We start from the raw sequence: 8,560 nt of genomic DNA, 5'->3' as shown, positions 1-8,560 counted from the left end.
CTCCATGAGAGAAGTTATCATTATTCATTATTCACAGTTATCAGACGTCCTTGTAGGTTGATTTAGTGCAGGCGTCTGCTTCACTCTATTCGACACCGTGGAGCTGTCAGACTGCACAGTATAGGCATGCCGTTTCATGAAACACAGATCAGATTGGAGAGTTTTCGTGTACAGGACATTTTAACCAAAATCTTGCCAATCCTAATACTTTAGGCAGATCTGAAAGAGTAAGTCAAAGAGGTAAGTCCTGTTTCGTGCACTTAACCTATAGTTGGAAAAATCATGTCCACTGTCAATATGTCTGTACATAACCCGCGCTGTGATTCTGAATACACTCAGTCTGGAGGTGAATGAAGTCTTTCAAATGTGACTCTACTAGGATTCTGGGTAATACAAGATGGACGACGGGAAAACTTTCTGACTGTAACAGCTGCTCCATTTTTGACGTGTTTCAGGTCTTGGAGGTGATTTCCGCAAATTGCAGGAGTAGCAATTACTGTTTTATATGCTTTTGTATTGTTTTGGAAATCTGAAGAGAAAAAAAGTCAAAACAACAGCAGTTTTAAAAGGGAGAACTACAGACAAAGAAAGCACATAGTGAGGTCAATGCAGCGAAAAGAGAGAGAGGGAGAGAGAGAGAGAGAGAGACCCACTTTGCTGACAGAGTTAACAGTTAATGCCTCTGCTGTTGAATTCATTATTCGCTGGACATCGGAGTGCGTCTGAGAAAAATTTTTAAGAAGTGAAATCCACAAATGATCTTGAAGGAACCTGTTTGGGAAAGGTCACAGCACAGAAGCAGACAAGTGGATTTTAAGCACGGCCTTAAAATAAGTCAGCGGTAGTGAGTAGAGTGGGCTCTTTCTAGATTATATGTTTTATTCAGCCTTGTTTCTTGATTATACTTTAAATATAAGCCATACTTTTTAATTTAACCTGGAGCAGTGTTTTGTGAAGGAATAAGACTGTGTTATTTTCTGGGTCTGTAGATTAATAGAAGCAAAAATGGCCCTAAGTAGAGTGATATGCTCTTCTTGCCGGATGTGGGAGTTTAGGGAAAATTTAAGGGTTACTGAGGATTATATCTGCAATAACTGCCATTGGTTGCGAATCCCATCAGATCGAATGGATCGGTTGGAGAGGCACGTAGAGGCAATGAGGAATTCACAAGAGCAAGTGGATGTGATGGATGGCAGTTATAGGAAGGGTGAATTCTCAGGTGCAGTCGCAGAGATGGTTTAGCTGCAGGAAAGATAACAAAGGTAGACAGGTATTGCAGGAGTCTTCTGTGGCTATCAACATTTCAAACAAATAAGCTGTTTCGGAAAACGTAGTGGGTGATGGTCCCTCAGGGATACGTATCACGAACAGCCAAGTTTCTGGTATTGAGACTGGGTCGAATGTAATGAATGGATCGTCGGAATCAAGGTGATCGATTGTGTCAGGGGACTCTCTCGTCCCAGAAATAGATAAACGTTTCGGTGGCCAGCACCGAAAAAATCAGAATGGTGCGTTGCTTCCTTGGTGCCGAGATCAACGATGTCTCAGAGAGGTTGCAAAATGTTCTCAAGGGAAGAGGGACCAGCAATAGCACAATGTACACATTGAAACCAATGACATAGGAAGGGGAAAAGGTTGAGATTCCGAAGGGAGATTGCAGCGACTTAGGCAGGAATTAAAAAAGGAGGTCCTCGGGAGTAGTAACATCTGGAGTACTCCTGGTGCTACGAGCTCGTGAGAGCAGGAATACGAGGATACAGCAGATGAATGCATGGATGAGGAGCTGGTATACGGGAGAATAATTCACATTTTTGCACCATTGGAAGCTGTTTTGGGGTTGACGTGACCTGTACAAGAAGGACGGATTGCACCTAAATTAGAAGGGGTCTGATATACTGGCAAGGAGATTTGCGAGAGCTGCTCAGGAGGATTTAAACTCGTAAGGTGGTGGTGTGGGACCCAGGGAGATAGTGAGAAAGGAGATCAATCAGAGATTGGTGCAGTTGAGAAAAGAATTGAGTCAGCGCAGGCAGGGACAAAGCAGAGAACGAGGTACGACTGATAAATTAAACTGCATTTATTTATATGCAACAGGCCTAACAAGGAAGGCAGATGAACTCAGGGCATGGTTAGGAACATGGAACTGGGATATCATAGCAATTACAGAAACGTCGCTCAGGGATTGATAAAACGGGAATCTTAATGTTCTGGGATACAAGTGCTACATGAAGGACAGAAATGCGTCAAGAGAGGAGGGGGAGAGGCGATTTTGGTAAGGAATAGCATTACAGCTGTACTTAGGGAAGATATTCCCGGAAATATGTCCATGGAAGTTATTTGAAACTGAGAAATAAGAAAGAGATCATCACCTTATTGGGATTGTATTATACATCCCCAATATTCAGAGGGAAGTTGAGAAACAAATTTGTAAGGAGATCTTAGTTAACTGTAAGAATAGAGTGGTTATGGTCGGGGATTTTAACTTTCTAAACATAGACTAGGACAGCCATAGTTTTAAGGGTTCAGATGTAGAGGAATTGGTTAAGTGTGTACAAGAAAACGTTCTGATTCAGTCTGTGGAAGTTCCTACGAGAGAAGGTGCAAAATTTGACGTACTCTTGGGAAATAAGGCTGAGGTGCCAATGTCGGAGTATTTTGGGGCCAGTGAGGATAATTTTATTAGTGTTAAAAGAGTAATGGAAAAGGATAGACCAGATCTGAAAGTTGAAGTTCAAAATTGGAGAAAGGCCAATTTGGACGGTATTAGGCAAGAACTTTCTAAAGCTAATTGGGCGCAGATGTTCGCAGGTAAAGTGACGGTTGGAAGATAGGAAGCTTTCGGAAATGAGACAACGAGAGTCCAGAAGAAGTATTTCCCTGTTAGGGTGATAGGAATGGCTGGAAGGCATGGGGAATGCTGGATGGCTGAAGAAATTAAAGTTTTGGTAAAGAAAAGGAAGAAAGCATATATCAGGAAAAGGCAGGATAGATCGATTGAATCCTTAAAAGAGTATAAAGGTGGTAGGAGTACAATTAAGAGAGAATTCATGAGGGCAAAGCGGGGACATGAGATAGCCTTGGCAAATAGAGTTAAGGAGAATTCAAAGTGTTTTTTACAAATACATTAAGGACAAAAGTGTTAATAAGGATGGAATAGGGCCCCTCAAAGATCAACAAGGTGGTCATTGTGTGGAGCCGCACAAAATGGATACGAAATGCATATTTTGCATCAGTATTTACTATAGAAAAAGACATGGAGGATATCAGAAGGTAGGGAAATATATGGCGCCATCTTTAAAAATGTCCATATTACAGCGGAGGAAATTTTGGATGTCTTGAAAAACATGAAATTGGAAAGATCTCAGGACTTGATCAGCTGTATCCTAAATATCCGTGGGAAGCTACTAAAGTGTTTGCTGGGCCCCGTACTGCGATATTTGTATCATCGATAGTCACAGATGAGATGCTGGAAGAGTGAAGTTGGCGAAGATGATGTCACTGTCTGAAAAAGTTGGTCAGGGCAAGCCAGTGAACTATAGATGAGTGAGCCTGACGATGGTGGTGGGCAAATTGTTGGAGGAAATCCTAAGAGACAGGGTGCACATGTATTTGGAAAGTCAATGACTGATTAGTGATTGCCAACATGGCTTTATGCGCGGAAAATCATGTCTCACCAACTTGACTGAGTTTTATCAAACAAGTAACAAAGAGGATTAATGAGGGCAGAGCGGTAGATGTGATATACATGGACCTCAGTAAGGCGTTCGACAAAGCTCCCCATGGGAGACTGGTGAGCAGGGTTATATCTCATAGATTACAGAGAGAGCTCGCCATTTGGATACAGAACTGGCTCAAACAAGACAGAGGATGGTGATAGCGGGTTGTTTTTCAGACTGTAGGCCTGTGACCCATAGAGTGCCACGAGGATCAGAAATAAATGATTTGTATGTGAGCATAAGAGGTGCAGTAAGTAAGTTTGCTGATGACAACAAAATTGGACATGCAGTGGACAGCGAAGAGGGTTACCTCAGATTACTATGGAATCTTGGTCATTTGGGCCCATGGTCTGAGAAGTGGCATATAGAGTTTAATTCAGATAAATGTGAGGTGTTGCAGTTTGGGAAAGCAAACTATAGCAGGACATATACTTAATGGTAAGGTGCTAGGTAGTGTTGCTGAACAAAGAGACCCTGGAGTGCAGGTTGATATGTCCTTGAAAATTGAGTCGCTGATAGATAGGGTAATGAACAAGATGTTTAGTATGCTTTCCTTTATTGCTCAGTGTACTGAGTACAGGAGTTGTGAGGTCATGTTGCAGCTGTACAGGACATTAGTTAGGCCACTGTTGGAATATTGCATTGAATTCTAGTCTCCTTCGTATCGGAAAGGTGTTTTGAAAATGTTCAGAAAAGGATTTTCAGGGATCTTGTCAGGGATGGAGGATTTTACCTTCAGGGAGAGATTGAATAGACTAGGGGTGTTTTCCCTGAAGCATCGGAGGTTGAGGGTTTGACCTTGCAGAGGTTTATAAAATCATGAGATGCATCGATACGATAAGCAAACAAAACCTTTTTCCCTGGAGTGAGGGAGTCCAGAACTCGAGGGCACAGGTTTAGGTTTAGAGGGAAAAGACATAAAAGAGACCTGAGAGGCAACTATTTCACTCAAAGAGTATCACGTGTTTGGAATGAGCTGCCAGAGGAATGTATCTGGATATGTATCCGAAAAGGTTCCGGAAGGTGGGACTAGATTGGGTTGCGATATCTGGTCGGTATGGACAAGTTAGACCGAAGGGTCTGTTTCCGTGCTATGACTGTATGACTCTATGAGCGTCTGGTGAGAGGGACCTTGACTTTGTGCAGACAGTGTAAATCAATCGTATGTTAAAACAGATTGATGTTAAGGAGGAGGATATGGTGAAGGTTTTGGAAAGCATGCAAAGTTCAACCCTCTGGGCCAGATGTTATGTTACCAATGTTTCTACAGGAAGTGAGGGAAGAGATGTCTCCGCCTTTGGCGATCATCTTGGCGTCTTCACTGTTCAGTGTAGTAGGGTCAGATGTTTAGAGGGTGGAAATTGTTTTCCTCTTTTCCAAGGAACAAAATATGGGAGAATCTTTAAAAATGGGACTAGCAGACCAGTCAGTCATCTATTTGTGGTGGGCAAATTGTTGGTGAAGTTTTCAAGAGACAGAATGTATGATTACTCGGAAAGCCACAGTTTAAGTAGAGGCAGTGAGCATGGCTTTGTGAGGCGAGTCATGCCTTACAAGCCTGACAGAATTCTTTGAGGATGTTACAAAAAATATTGATGTTGGTCGAGTGGTGGATTTGGTGTACATGCATGCATTGTGTTTAAAAAAAAACGCCGAACACAAAAGATGATATTCCAACAGGTTTGTTTGGAAATACTAGCTTTCAGAGCACTGATCCTTCATGGTACATGAATTTTAGAAAGGCGTTTGATAAGATTTCCCACAAGAGTCTCATTCATAAAGTAAGGAGGCATGAGATAAAGAAAATTCTTGCTGTCCGGATGCAGAATCGGCTTGCCTGTAGAAGAAAGAGGGTATTAATACGTGAAAAGCCTGGATCTCAGTGAATAACGGTATTCTGTGGGGATCTATTCCTGGACCTCTGCTCCGTGTGACTTTTTAAAAATGACTTGGATGAAGAAGTGAAAAGTCGTTTAGTACGTTTGCCGATGACACGAAGTTTGGTGGAGTGTTGGATAGTGTGGAGTGTTGTTGTATTTTGGATAGGGGCATTGACAGGATGCAGAACTAGGCAGAGAAGTGGTAGATGAAGTTCAACCTGGAAAAGGTTGAAGTGATTCATTTTGGAATTTGAATACATTTTGCAGTGTTAAATTCAGGATTCTTGGCACCGTGCAGGAGCATAAGGAGTTTGGAATCGATATCCATAGATGCCTCAACGTTGCTTCGGAAATTGCAAGAGTTGTGAAGCTGGCATACGAAGTGTTAGCTCTCAGCTTGGGGATTGAGTGCAAGGGCCCCGAGGATATATATATTGCAGCTCGATAGAGCTCTGGTTGGACCACCCTTGGAATATTTTGTTCATTTCTGATCGCCTCATTATCGGAAGGACGTGGAAAGTGTGCAGATACGTTTTAGCGGGATGCTTCCTGGACTGGTGGGCATGTCTTAATAAGGAGGTTTGAGGGAGCGAAAGCTTTTCTCATTGGTGCGAAGGCGGATAAGAGGTGACGCGATGGAAGTGTACAAGATGATGTGTGGCATAGATACAGTAAATCATCACAAACTTATTCCCAGGGCTGAAATGCCTATCATAAGGGGGCATAAATTTACGGTGATAGTAGGAAGGTTTGGGGAGATGTCAAAGGTGGATTCTTTGCACAGAGACTGAAGTGTGAGTGGAATGCACTGGCAGCATTGGTCGTAGAGTCAGAAACTTTCGGGACATTTAAGTGACTCTTGGATAGGCACATGGATGGTAGTTAAAATGAAGGGGATGTAGATTAGCTTGATCTTCGAGTAGGCTAAAAATTCGGTGCGCTATCGAGAGTGGACTGGTCTGTACTGTGTTTCATTGTTCTATGTTCTACGCTCTGTCTGATGCTCTGTGAGATGTAATTGCAATCGCTTTTCAGACCATTCTTTACTAAAAACGTGATTCTGCTTGCATCACGCTTGTTTTGTGCAACAGCCGCAAACTCGCAACAGAGTAGTGGGAGTACATGAGGGTGGGGCCGTTGATAGGGTATTCTGTGTTTGAGCAATTCAGCTGGCATCTCCCTCTTTGCTTGTTTGGGAAGTGATCAATAACTTTTACAGGCATCAGGGTGTGTCAACCATCACAATTGTGTTAGGGAGCTAGAGAACATCAAAGAGACACGAACAGAAGTCTATCTCATGGTAGGGCAGCTCACGGTCTTGTTCAACCCAACAGAACATCAGTTCTGTCAGTGACAGCTGCTCGATCTGCTGTTTCTGTAGAGGAAGAAGAGACATGAGACACGGTTGAACCAAGTACCAAGTGAGGTGAGAGCACAGCGCACAAAATCAGCAGAAAATAAGAAGAACCGTGTACTTATCTAATAAATTCAATACGTGTTTTATCACGTCAGCAGACTCAACCCAGAAAGAAGGCCGACCCCGTCGGAAGTCTTCAGCAAAGTAACGTGTACAGCAAATGGCCACACTCAGTTGTACTTCAAACTGTTGAATTCTCACCACTTAAAATTGTGGAGACAGCAGATTTTCCAAAACATCTTGTAGGTTGCTGATAGAGCAGCGAACTCCAAGGGTACCGAGCGTGATTAAAGTTTCTGTGATGAAAACTGTGTTTATCATCTAATAGTATTTAACCTGTGTTCCATTTTAATAGTGTGTTTAATTACTGTCATTTTATCATTGTGTGTTATATTTTCACTGGTTATTAAGTTTTCCTTATTTTCTAGCATTATAATGTCGTGTTTGTGTTTAAGTAAACGCAGAAATTCGTTTGTCCAAAAGCACCGTCTACTAATTTCTTCATTTCATTTTCCTAAATATAAAATCGATGTCAGAACAGGGGAACAGCCGGTGATTAAAACCTACTAAACATCAGCAAGTTACTGATCGCAAAGCAGAAAACGAAACTGGTCAGTAATACAGACACAATGGAATCAGTCTGCCCACCCCAGGGTCAGTAATTCACACACAGTCATGCCAGTCTGCTCTCCGCAGTGTGTCCTATACACTTATTGAGATCAGTCTTGTCTCCCCTTGGTCAGTGATACACACACAGATGGTCGAGCCTGGTGTCCCCGGGGTCAGCGAAACAGACACTAGGAGTCTGCTCTCCCCGGTCAGCAATTTTAATACAATGGGTTCAGTCCACACTCACCAGGGGCAGTGATAAAGGCACAGTGTTATGATTCTGCTCTCCCCACTGACATCGATGCACACAGTGGTGACAAGCTGCCCTGCCCACATTTTGTTTGACAGGAACATTGGCGTGAGTCTCCTTCACAGGGGTCAGTGATAAACTGATGGGTGGGCGGCACCGTGGCACAGTGGTTAGCACTGTTGCCTCACAGCGCCAGAGACCCGGATTCACTTCCCGCCTCAGACGACTGACTGTGTGGAGTTTGCACGTTCTCCCCGTGTCTGTGTGGGTTTCCTCCGGGTGCTCGAGTTTCCTCCGGGTGCTCAGGTTTCCTCCCACACTCCAAAGATGTGCAGGTCAGGTGAATTGACCATGCTAAATTGCCCGTAGTGTTAGGTAAGGGGTGAATGTAGGGGTATGGGTGGGTTGCGCTTCGGCGGGGTGATGTGGACTTGTTGGGCCGAAGGGCCTGTTTCCACACTGTAAGTAATCTAATCGAATCTAATCGAGACTCTGGGAAATGGAAGCTGTATTGAGAAAATGGTTAGCGGGAGGTAAGGTGAGAGAAAATACGAAGAGAAGGGGGAAGAGGACGGGAGAGGAGAGACGAGTTGGAGAGAAGACGGGACAGAAGTGGGAGTTGGCGGGAGCAGAGGAGGCGCAAAGTGTGGTGGAGAACACGGGACGGGGAAGTTGGGGGCGAAAAGAG

This window comes from Chiloscyllium plagiosum, chromosome 8, assembly GCF_004010195.1.
Source record: "Chiloscyllium plagiosum isolate BGI_BamShark_2017 chromosome 8, ASM401019v2, whole genome shotgun sequence".
Classification (NCBI taxonomy): domain Eukaryota; kingdom Metazoa; phylum Chordata; class Chondrichthyes; order Orectolobiformes; family Hemiscylliidae; genus Chiloscyllium; species Chiloscyllium plagiosum.
This window is presented reverse-complemented; position numbering follows the sequence as displayed.